General features: G+C 39.2%; 1 protein-coding gene across 1 annotated transcript in view; it reads right to left on the reverse strand.

Moving 5' to 3' along the window:
• DMD (dystrophin) overlaps positions 1–12506 on the reverse strand; it is a 2107962-nt gene that overhangs the window by 1465081 nt on the left and 630375 nt on the right. The window lies entirely within an intron of this gene.

A 12506-nucleotide genomic window follows, 5' to 3' on the forward strand; every position in this document is an offset into this window, starting at 1 on the left:
TTCATTTTTTAGCATCTGTTATTAACTTTCAGCTATTTGAGTAATTATCTTCTAAAGCTAATTTTAGAGCCCATTAAGTAATAGAACTAAGTAATTGAGTATAACACAAATCCTTTGGAATCACTTTGCCTGTTTACTAAATGCTTGTGTTTTATGAAGTATTTTTATACCATTCATATTTCCAAAGTTCCTGGGAGCTATGGAGGGTTACGCATGCCATTTGGTTGATATAGAATGAATAAACAAAGTGGCTTGTGTGAAATCAGTAGATCAGGGCAGCTTATTCTTTCATTTTATCCATTAAGGTCAACCTATGCTTTGGGAAATCCCATTTCCGTCTCCCAAATGCTAGTCCCTGATGTAATTTGTAAACATAGAGTAAGAAGAAAGAAAGGAGAGAATTATATTATGGCCCCTTTACAATCCCCTCTTTTTGGCAGTAGCAAGTACAACGAACATAAACTAAGCTGTGAGACCTGTCCTTCCAAAATAAATGCAAATTTATTTAAGTACAACTAACATTGCACATGGCAAAGAAATGAGTATGAAACAGATGTCCCAACTGCTCATGAACCAAAGTGTCATCGACAGAGAGAAATCAACACACACACCCCTTCCCACCCCACCCCCACTCTCCGCTCAAAGGACACTTTATGTAGTTCATTTTGGCATGTCACCTGCATTGATAGCTCTTAACTGCAGACTGCTCCAGTGTCTCCTTCAATTAGTTCATCCTTTTCTCAGAATCTACTTCACCTGGTGTTCTTTATATTGCAGTCTTACTGCAAGCCATTTTTAGGGAATAAAAGCAAGTTTTGAAATGAATTTCTAGTTTCTCCTCAATAATTGTTTTTTTCACTATTTTTTTCTAAGTCTGAAAGAATGCAATAGACCAAAATATGAATTAAGACATATAAGCTGAATCTGAAGAGGGGGAAACCATTTGTGTTGGAAATTTATGGGTAGTCTCATGTTACCTAAAAAGATTTTCTTAGATGATCTATAAAAGTAATTGGATACCCAAAGAGATTTAGTGGCAAATGAAACGAAGCCTCCTGTGTTAACATTAAACCAAATGAAGAAGCACTTAGCGGGTTGTGGGGGGGATGAATTGGGAGATTGGGATTGACATATATACACTACTATGTATAAAATAGATAACTAATAAGAACCTGCTGTATAAAAAGTAAATAAAATAAAATAAAATTCAAAAAAAAAAAGAAGCACTTAGTGAACATAACAAAAATAAAGGGGAAATTCGCCATTAAGGAATACAATTAGGGAAAATAACTCAAGGTAAAATAAAAACAACATTATTATAAAACTGTGGAATTATCAAATCAATATATTTTTACCTAAATCTGTATGACAAAAACACTGTACTAACCAAGGCTTCTATCTAGTAAATTCTAGATCTATGTTTGTCAAATGGTGAGGGCAGGATAGTAGTTCTACCTCAGTTTGTTTCCCCTTGTTGGCTCTGGGCCAAGCTCTCTCTTTCTCTCCCAATCTTTCTTCCTCTTAAAATCTCCCAGTTCCTGAAGTACTCTCCCACCATAACTAAGAGAGGGAGAAAACAGGAAATCCATGGTGGTGCCAGATACACTGCAACACAGTAATGAATTGCCTTCTCCCATCTATCCTTGGAGAGCAATTATTTTAAGCTTGGATTTTGTGTGTGTATATCAAATAATTATGATTTGTTACTAATATTTAGAGTATAAAAAAACATGCCTTTCTGCATATCAAGAACTGATTACAGATCTTTGACTGCCAGAGAACCAGAGAGTTCTAGAAAACTCAGGAGGCAAAAAGAAAGTCTAGAAAACATGTACAAGGCAGAGGTCAGCTAGGATTTTAAAAGAAGAAATATATTTTCATAGAAGTGAGGCACCTGGACATACCTCCCAAGGTAATCAGGAAAGTACAGCCAATAAATCAGATTGGACAACAGTAGAAATGGGCAAGAAACAGATAAGCTGCTCAAGAAGACAGAATAAACATGTTCTATCTGGTCAAGGTTAGATGATTTGAAGTGAAAAGAGAATGTATACTTACAAAAGGCCCAGAAAGTCTTCACCCTATTCTCATCAGACGTATGCTTCAGAGAGTAATGCCAAGACAATTTCCCTTAAACTGGCAAAACTGAATTCTGTACCTATTTTATGTGTAGTTATTTGTCCATATGTAAGAAGTACTGCAATTCTTTCTAATCACCTGTTGTTGTATTTAGGTAGAATGATCCACTGTGGGGGCTTCTCAACTTGAGGGAACGTCAAAATCACCAGGAAGGCTTGTTAACTAGCAGATTGCTGGGCCCTACACTTCCAGAGTTTCTGAGTCAGTAGGTCTGGGATACGGACTAAGAATTTGCATTTCTAACAAGTTCCCAGGTGATGCTGCTAGTCTAAGGACCACACTTTGAGAACCACTGATACTATCTGGATGAATTCTTTGAGGGTGATCACAGGAGATGAGGTCAAGGTAGCAAGTCCTGGTGAAACAGCACTGTCAACAGGGACTTGCCAAGCTCCCATAAGCACTCTGTCCCTGCCATCTGATCTCACAGACACTTGATAGTGACCTAATTCCACAGTACTCCTGCAGCCCCTGCACACCATCCTCTCTTTTGTCAAGTTTCCCAGAGTTGTCCTTCCCTGGCAGACGCCACGAATCCTCACAGCAACAGTACTCTTCCCCAGGAACATATTTCTTGTAGGTTTGGGCCTCCCCATGATAACCTACTTGATTCTACAAGTCTTAGAATTCACATCAGTTTCTTCTGTCCTTGTCTTTTTATTCTTTACACCAAATAAAACCTCAATTTTGATGATATAAAAATAACAGACTGACATGATTTGGACAAAATGATGTATCAGGAGGAATGAAATACGTTGACTCCTCATCCCCCACCTCAAATGAAAAGTAGGAGAAAATCCCATGGGTTATTAGTGATAATATTTCAAAACAAATTACACTGATTGTAAACAAAAGAGAGTTTTAGCATACTGTATATATACCTAGGTATGTAGTAGGAAATGGTGACAGATGGTACCTGTTTTGGGTCTCAGATTGTGACATATTTTAATGAACATTAAATTCTTATTCACTGCCTGAGTCAGCAGGGGAATTTTACCTCAAATTCTAGACCAGCTGTCAGGTTTTCTTAATTGGTTTAAACTATCAAATGGTAAGACTTATACAAAACATATTTTCATTTTGTTCACAAGTAAGGTGACATAAATGGAATTTTAATCATATTGGAAAATTACTGAGACTTTGCTAAGAGAGCATTTTCATGGCCCTGAAGCTAGTGACGTCTTTTTTTTTTTTTTTTGCGGTACGCGGGCCTCTCACTGTTGTGGCCTCTCCCATTGCGGAGCACGGGCTCCAGACGCGCAGGCTCAGCGGGCGTGGCTGACGGGCCCAGCCGCTCCGCGGCATGTGGGATCTTCCCGCACCAGGGCACAAACCCGATCCCCTGCATCGGCAGGCGGACTCTCAACCACTGCGCCACCAGGGAAGCCCTAGTAACATCTTTTACTTACAAAAATGTCAACACAGTGGCACATGATTGTTTAAAACAGACTTTTTTCAACTGCAGTTATTTTCTGTCAAGAAATCAAATGTGATGAGGAGTTCTGAAATAGCTTAAAAGTCTTGGACATGGGTCTGGATATCTTGGTGCTCATTTTAACTCTGCCACTAATCTTCTGTGATACTGTATCTGTGCCATGTGTTTTCTCCTGAGCCTCAATTTCCTCTTCTAAAATAACCTAGTCTGTCTCCTCGTTTTCATATCCACTGCTCCTTAGTTCAGTTCTTCTAATTGGCCTACTTACTACTAAAAGTCTTACTACCAAAGAGCATTCCAAAAATGTAAACATGATTGTTATTCAACTCCCAATGGCTCCCCACTAGTTGAAGAACAAAATTACAAATGTGATCACTGATATGTTTGCACTGTTTCAAACAGATTACTTTTCTAAAATCTGTCTTTAGTAGTCACATCACTCAAAAAAACATACCTTCTGTGAGGAATGATTGCCTATCAACAGTAAGCTAGCATGTAATAACAAGTAATACCTACGTGAATCTATCTTAAATTAAAAGCCTATACAGGGGGAGGAGCTTCAAGATGGCAGAAGAGTAAGACGTGGAGATCAACTTCCTCTCCACAAACACATCAGAAATACATCTACATGCGGAACGACTCCTGCAGAACACCGAAAGAATGCTGGCAGAAGACCTCAGACCTCCCAAAAGGCAAGAATGTCCCCACGTACCGGGGTAGGGCAAAAGAAAAAAGAATAAACAGAGACAAAAGAATAGGGGCGGGACCTGCACCAGTGGGAGGGAGCTGTGAAGGAGGAAAGGTGTCCGCACACTAGGAAGCCCCTTCGCGGGCAGAGACTGCGGGTGGCGGAGGGGAAAAGCTTTGGAGCCGCAGAGGAGAGCACAGCAACAGGGGTGCTGGGGGCAAAGCGGAGAGATTCCCGCACAGAGGATCGGTGCCGACCGGCACTCACCAGCCCGAGAGGCTTGTCTGCTCACCCGCCTGGGCGGGTGGGGGCTGGGAGCTGAGGCTCGGGATTCGGAGGTCAGATCCATGGAGAGGACTCGGGTTGGCTGCGTGAACGCAGCCTGAAGGGGCTAGTGCGCCACGGCTTGCCGGGAGGGAGTCCGGGAAAAAGTCTGGAGCTGCCGAAGAGGCAAGAGACTTTTTCTTCCCTCTTTGTTTCCTGGTGCGCGAGGAGAGGGGATTCAGAGCGCTGCTTAAAGGAGCTCCAGAGACAGGCGCGAGCCGCGGCTAAAAGCGCGGACCCCAGAGACGGGCATAAGACGCTAACGCCGCTGCTGCTGCCAGCCACCAAGAAGCCTCTGTGCAAGCACAGGTCACTATCCACACCTCCCCTCCCGGGAGCCTGTGCAGCCCGCCACTGCCAGGGTCCCGTGATCCAGGGACAACTTCCCCGGGAGAACGCACGGCGCGCCTCAGGCTGGTGCAATGTCCAGCTGGCCTCTGCAGCCGCAGTCTCACCACGCATCCGTACCCCTCCCTCCCCCCAGCCTGAGTGACCCAGAGCCTTCGAATCACCTGCTCCTTTAACCCCGTCCTGTGTGAGCAAAGAACGGACGCCCTCAGCCGTGTCCAAATCCAAAGCTGAACCCCTGGAGCTGTGCAAACAAAGGAGAGAAAGGGAAATCTCTCCCAGTAGCCTCAGGAGCAGTGGATTAAATCTCCACAATCAACTTGATGTAACCAACATCTGTGGAATACCTGAATAGACAACGAATCATCCCAAATTGAGGAGGCGGACTTTCTGAGAAACGACATAAATATATTTTCCCCTTTTTCTCTTTTTCTAAGTGTGTATGTGTATGCTTCTCTGTGTGATTTTGTCTGTATACCTTTGCTTTTACCATTTGTCCTAGGGTGCTGTCTGTCCATTTTATTTTTCATTACTTAAAAAAAATTATTTGCTTAATAATTATTTATTTTAATAACTTTATATTATTTTATTATACTTAATTTTATTTTACCTTCTTCTTTCTTTCTTTCTCTTCTCCCTTTTATTCTGAGCCCTGTGGAGGACAGGCTCTTGGTGCTCCAGCCAGGCGTCAGGGCTGTGCCACTGAGGTAGGAGAGCCAAGTTCAGGACACTGGTCTATAAGAGACCTCCCAGCTCCACGTAATATCAAACGGCAAAAATCTCCCAGAGATCTCCATCTCAACGCCATGACCCAGCTCCACTCAACGACCAGCAAGCTACAGTGCTGGACACCCTATGCCAAACAACTAGCAAGACAGGAACACAACCCCACCCATTAGCAGAGAGGCTGCCTAAAATCATAATAAGGCCACAGACACCCCAAAACACACCACCAGACATGGACCTGCCCACCAGAAAGACAAGATCCAGGCTCATCCACCACAACACAGGCACTAGTCCCCTCCACCAGGAAGCCTACAAACCCACAGAACCAACCTTAGCCACTGGGGACAGAAACCAAAAACAACAGAAACTACGAACCTGCAGCCTGTGAAAAGGAGACCGCAAACACAGTAAGTTAAGCAAAATGAGAAGACAGAAAAACACACAGCAGATGAAGGAGCAAGGTAAAAACCCACCAGACCTAACAAATGAAGAGGAAATAGGCAGTCTACCTGAAAAAGAAACCAGAATAATAATAGTAAAGATGATCGAAAATCTTGGAAATAGAATGGAGAAAATACAAGAAACGTTAACAAGTACCTAGAAGAACTAAAGAGCAAACAAACAGAGATGAACAACACAATAAATGAAATAAAAATTCTCTAGAAGGGATCAATAGCAGAATAACTGAGGCCTAAGAATGGAAAAGTGACCTGGAAGATAAAATAGGGCAAATAACTACTGCAGAGCTAAATAAAGAAAAAAGAAGGAAAAGAAGACAGGACAGTCTCAGAGACCTCTGGGACAATATTAAACGCACCAACATTCAAATTATAAGGGTCCCAGAAGAAGAAGAGAAAAAGAAAGGGACTGAGAAAATATTTGAAGAGATTATAGTTGAAAACTTCCCTAATATGGGAAAGCAAATAGTTAATCAAGTCCAGGAAGCACAGAGAGTCCCATACAGGATAAATCCAAGGAGAAACATGCCAAGACACATATTAATCAAACTATCAAAAATTAAATACAAAGAACAAATATTAAAAGCAGCAGGGGAAAAAAAAAAACAAGTAACACATAAGGGCATCCCCGTAACGTTAAGAGCTGATCTTTCAGCAGAAACTCTGAAAGCCAGAAGGCAGTGGCAGGACATATTTAAAGTGATGAAAGAGGAAAAACCTACAACCAAGATTACTCTACCCAGCAAGGATCTCATTCAGATTTGATGGAGAAGTTAAAAGCTTTAAAGACAAGCAAAAGCTAAGAGAATTCAGCACCACCAAACCAGCTTTACAACAAATGCTAAAGGAACTTCTCTAAACAGGAAACACAAAGGAAGGAAAAGACCTACAAAAATAAACCCAAAACAATTAGGAAAATGGTAACAGGAACATACATATCAACAATTACCTTAAATGTAAATGGACTAAATGCTCCAACCAAAAGACACAGACTGGCTGAATGGATACAAAAACAAGACCTGTATATATTCTGACTACAAGAGACCCACTTCAGACCTAGGGACATACAGAGACTGAAAGTGAGGGGATGGAAAAAGATATTCCATGCAAATCAAAAGAAAGCTGGGGTAGCAATTCTCATATCAGACAAAATGGACTTTAAAACAAAGACTATTACAAGAGACAATGAAGGATACTACATAATGATCAAGGGATCAATCCAAGAAGAATATATAACAATTGTAAATATTTATGCACCCCACACAGGAGCACCTCAATACGTAAGGAAAATACTAACAGTCACAAAAGGGGAAATCGACAGTAACACAGTCATACTAGGGGACTTTAACACCCCGCTTTCAACAATGGACAGATCATCCAAAATGAAAATAAATAGACAAACACAAGCTTTAAATGATACATTAAACAAGATGGACTTAATTGATATTTATAGGACATTCCATCCAAAAGCAACAGAATACACATTTTTCTCAAGTGCTCATGGAACATTCTCCAGGATAGATCATATACTGGGTCACAAATCAAGCCTTGGTAAATTTATGAAAATTGAAATTGTATCAAGTATCTTTTATGACTACAACACTATGAGACTAGATATCAATTACAGGAAAAAATCTGTAAGAAATACAAACACATGGAGGCTAAACAACACACTACTTAATAACCAAGAGATCACTGAAGAAATTAAAGAGGAAATAAAAAAATACCTAGAAAGAAATGACAATGAAATCACAACCACCCAAAACCTATGGGATGCAGCAAAAGCAGTTCTAAGAAAGAAGTTTATAGCTATACAAGCCTACCTTAAGAAACAAGAAACATCACAAATAAAAAACCTAACCTTACACCTAAAGCAATTAGAGAAAGAAGAATATAAAAACCCCAAAGTTAGCAGAAGGAAAGAAATCATAAAGATCAGATCAGAAATAAAAGAAAAATAAATGAAGGAAACGACAGCAAAGTTCAATAAAACTAAAAGCTGGTTCTTTGAGAAGATAAACAAAAGTGGTAAACCATTAGCCAGACTTATCAAGAAAAAAAGGGAAAAGGTTCAAATCAATAGAATTAGAAATGAAGAAGGAGAAGTAACAACGGACCCTGCAGAAATACAAAGGTTCATGAGAGATTAAGACAAGCAACTATATGCCAATAAAATGGACAACCTGGAAGAAATGGACAAATTCTTAGAAATTTACAACCTTCTGTGACTGAACCAGGAAGAAATAGAAAATATGAACCGACCAATCACAAGCACTGAAATTGAAACTGTGATTAAAAATCTTCCAACAAACCAAAGTCCAGGACCAGATGGCTTCACAGGTGAATTCTATCAAACATTTAGAGACGAGCTAACACCTATCCTTCTCAAACTCTTCCAAAATATACCAGAGGGAGGAACACTCCCAAACTCATTCTACTGGGCCAACATCACTCTGATACCAAAACCAGACAAAGATGTCTCAAAGAAAGAAAACTACAGCCAGTATCACTAATTAACATAGATGCAAAAATCCTCAACAAAATACTAGCAAACAGAATCCAACAGCACAATAAAAGGACCATACACTATGATCAAGTGGGGTTTATCCCAGGAATGCAAGGATTCCTCAATATACGCAAATCAATCAATGTGATACACCATATTAACAAATTGAAGGAGAAAACCGTATGATCATCTCAATCAATGCAGAGAAAGCTGTCGACAAAATTCAACACCCATTTATGATAAAAACCCTGCAGAAAGTAGGCATAGAGGGAACTTTCCTCAACATAATAAAGGCCATATATGACAAACCCACAGCCAACATCGTTCTTAATGGTGAAAAACTGAAACCATTTCCACTAAGATCAGGAACAAGACAAGGTTGCCCACTCTCACCACTCTTATTCAACACAGTTTTGCAAGTTTTAGCCACAGCAATCAGAGAAGAAAAAGAAATAAAAGGAATACAAATTGGAAAAGAAGTAAAGCTGTCACTGTTGGCAGATGACATGATACTATACACAGAGAATCCTAAAGATGCTACCAGAAAACTACTAGAGCTAATGAATGAATTTGGTAAAGTAGCAGGATACAAAATTAATGCACAGAAATCTCTTGCATTCCTATACACTAATGATGAAAAATCTGAAAGAGAAATAAAGAAAACACTCCCATTTACGACTGCAACAAAAAGAATAAAATATCTCAGAATAAACCTACCTAAGGAGACGAAATACCTGTATGCAGAAAATTATAAGACACTGATGAAAGAAATTAAAGAAGATACAAATACATGGAGAAGATACAAATACAAGACAAATACATGGTCTTGGATTGGAAGAATCAACATTGTGAAAATGACTCTACTACCCAAAGCAATCTACAGATTCAATGCAATCCCTATCAAACTACCAATGGCATTTTTCACAGAACTAGAACAAAAAATCTAGCGTTTGTATGGAACCACAAAAGACCGTGAATAGTCAAAGCAATCTTGAGAAAGAAAAACGGAGCTGGAGGAATCAGGCTGACTTCAGGCTATACTACAAAGCTACAGTAATCAAGACAGTATGGTACTGGCACAAAAACAGAAATATAGATCAATGGAACAGGATAGAAAGCCCAGAGATAAACCCACGCATATATGGTCACCTTATTTTTGATAAAGGTGGCAAGAATATACAATGGAGAAAAGACAGCCTCTTCAATAACTGGTGCTGGGAAAACTGGACAGCTACATGTTAAAGAATGAAATTAGAACACTCCCTAACACCATACACAAAAACAAACTCCAAATGGATTAAAGACCTAAATGTAAGGCCAGACACCATCAAACTCTTACAGAAAAACATAGGCAGAACACTCTATGACATAAATCACAGCAAGATCCTTTTTGACCTACCTCCTAGAGAAATGGAAATAAAAACAAAAATAAACAAGTGGGACCTAATGAAACTTCAAAGCTTTTGCACTGAAAAGGAAATGATAAACAAGACAAAAAGACAACACTCAGAATGGGAGAAAATATTTGCAAATGAAGCAACGGGCAAAGGATTAATCTCCAAAACATACAAGCAACTCATGCAGCTCAATATCAACAAAACAAAGAACACAATCCAAAAGTGGGCAGAAGACATAAATAGACATTTCTCCAAAGAAGATGTACAGATTGCCAACAAACACATGAAAGAATGCTCAACATCATTAATCATTAGAGAAATGCAAATCACAACCACAATGAGATATCATCTCACACCGGTCAGAATGGCCATCATCAAAAAATCTACAAACAATAAAGGCTGGAGAGGGTGTGGGAAAAGGGAACCCTCTTGCACTGTTGGTGGGAATGTAAATTGGTACAGCCACTATGGAGAACAGTATGGAGGCTCCTTAAAAAACTAAAAATAGAACTACCATATGACCCAGCAATCCCACTACAGGGCATATACCCTGAAAAAACCATAATTCAAAAAGAGTCATGTACCAAAATGTTCATTGCAGCTCTATTTACAATAGCCCGGAGATGGACGCAACCTAAGTGTCCATCATCAGATGAATGGATAAAGAAGATGTGGCACATATATACAATGGAATATTACTCAGCCATAAAAAGGAACGAAACTGAGTTATTTGTAGTGAGGTGGATGGACCTAGAGACTGTCATACACAGTGAAGTAAGCCAGAAAGAGAAAAATAAATACCGTATGCTAACATATATATGAAATGTTAAAAAAAAAAAAAAAAGGAAAAAAAGTGGTCAGAAGAACCTCGGGGCAAGACGGGAATAGAGATGCAGACCTACTAGAGAATGGACTTGAGGATACGGGGAGGGGGAAGGGTAAGCTGGGACAAAGCGAGAGAGTGGGATGGACATATATACGCTACCAAACGTAAAATAGATAGCTAGTGGGAAGCAGCCTCATAGCACAGGGAGATCACCTCAGTGCTTTGTGACCACCTAGAGGGATGGGATAGGGAGGGTGGGAGGGACGGAGATGCAAGAGGTAAGAGATATGGGGACATATGTATATGTATAACTGATTCACTTTTTTATAAAGCAGAAACCAACACACCATTGTAAAGCAATTATACTCCAAGAAAGATGTTAAAAAAAATAATAATAGTAAAATAAAATCCATTGTTTTTAGCAAAGAAAAAAAAAACCTATAGAAAATTAGTAACTCTGGAGCAAAAAATGCATGATACAAATAAATATTTGGTAAAATGGTATGAATTTAACCGGGGAGATTTATTTAAGATTAGCTTTAAATAAATGATTTAATTATTATGATGTATAATATATCATATCAATACAGACATAAATAGATTAACTTACATAATGTTATGAAATATTATTTACAGTAGACCTTTGTTTTATATTAGAGTTAACATCAAGTTAGCATTTACTAGAATTGATGAAAACTCAAAAAGAAATTATGCAATCTTTTATTTGAAATATCAAGCTCTTAATATTTGATTTTCCTCTCCCTTACTGGAAAATAACAAAATTCACAGTGGAAGAGAAGCTTTGGAGATCTTTATTAATCCCATAAGGTTCAACTCAAACTGAAATGTCTCAGTGAAGCCTGCTGTCTTCTTATTGCCAAAGTTCATTAATTCCTCAAAACACACAACACAGGCACTATAATCAGTGCCATTTGGTTTGCTTTAATGTTTTTCTTGTTTTCCAAACTAGGGTATAAGCCCCTTCTATGTGAGCATAATCATGTCTTGTGCTTCTCTTCATATTTCTCAGAGAATCTACTTAAGTTTTCTTTAGACTCATTAGACTTATTAAACTTAAGTTTACTTTAGAATTATACTGTTCAGAACTTTACGGAACATTTACAGGTACTTCTTAGTGCTACCTTTTAATTTTTAATGAAATCTTATTCCAGGTATGCTATACTTTTTCAAGAGTACAATTCTGTTTCAAAAAACAAAGTTGAAACTTTACCTATATATTATGAAATTAATGTTTCTATCTCTCCAAAATTCGTATTTTGAATGCCTAACCTCCCAATGTGATATTAGGAGGTGGAGCTTTTGGGAGATAATTAGGCTTAGATGAGGTCATGAGAGTAAGGCCCCCATGCTAGGATTCAGTGCCCTTATAAAAAGAGAAAGTGACACCAGAGCTTCCTCTATCTCGCTATGTGAGGATACAGCAAGAAGGTGCTGTCTGGAAGCCAGGAAGAGGGCCCTCACCAAGAACCAAATCGTCCAGCACCTTGATCTTGTGCTTCCCAGCTTCCAGCACTGTAAGAAATAAATATCTACTGTTAAGCCACCAGTCTGTGGCATTTTGTTATAGCAGCCCAAGCAGACTAAGACAGGAACTGGGACCAAGAACTGGTGCACTCTTGTAACAAATACCTGAAAATG

The sequence above is a fragment of the Monodon monoceros genome, unplaced genomic scaffold (genome assembly GCF_005190385.1).
Source record: "Monodon monoceros isolate NGI ecotype Baffin Bay Population unplaced genomic scaffold, NGI_Narwhal_1 Super_Scaffold_22, whole genome shotgun sequence".
NCBI lineage: Eukaryota > Metazoa > Chordata > Mammalia > Artiodactyla > Monodontidae > Monodon > Monodon monoceros.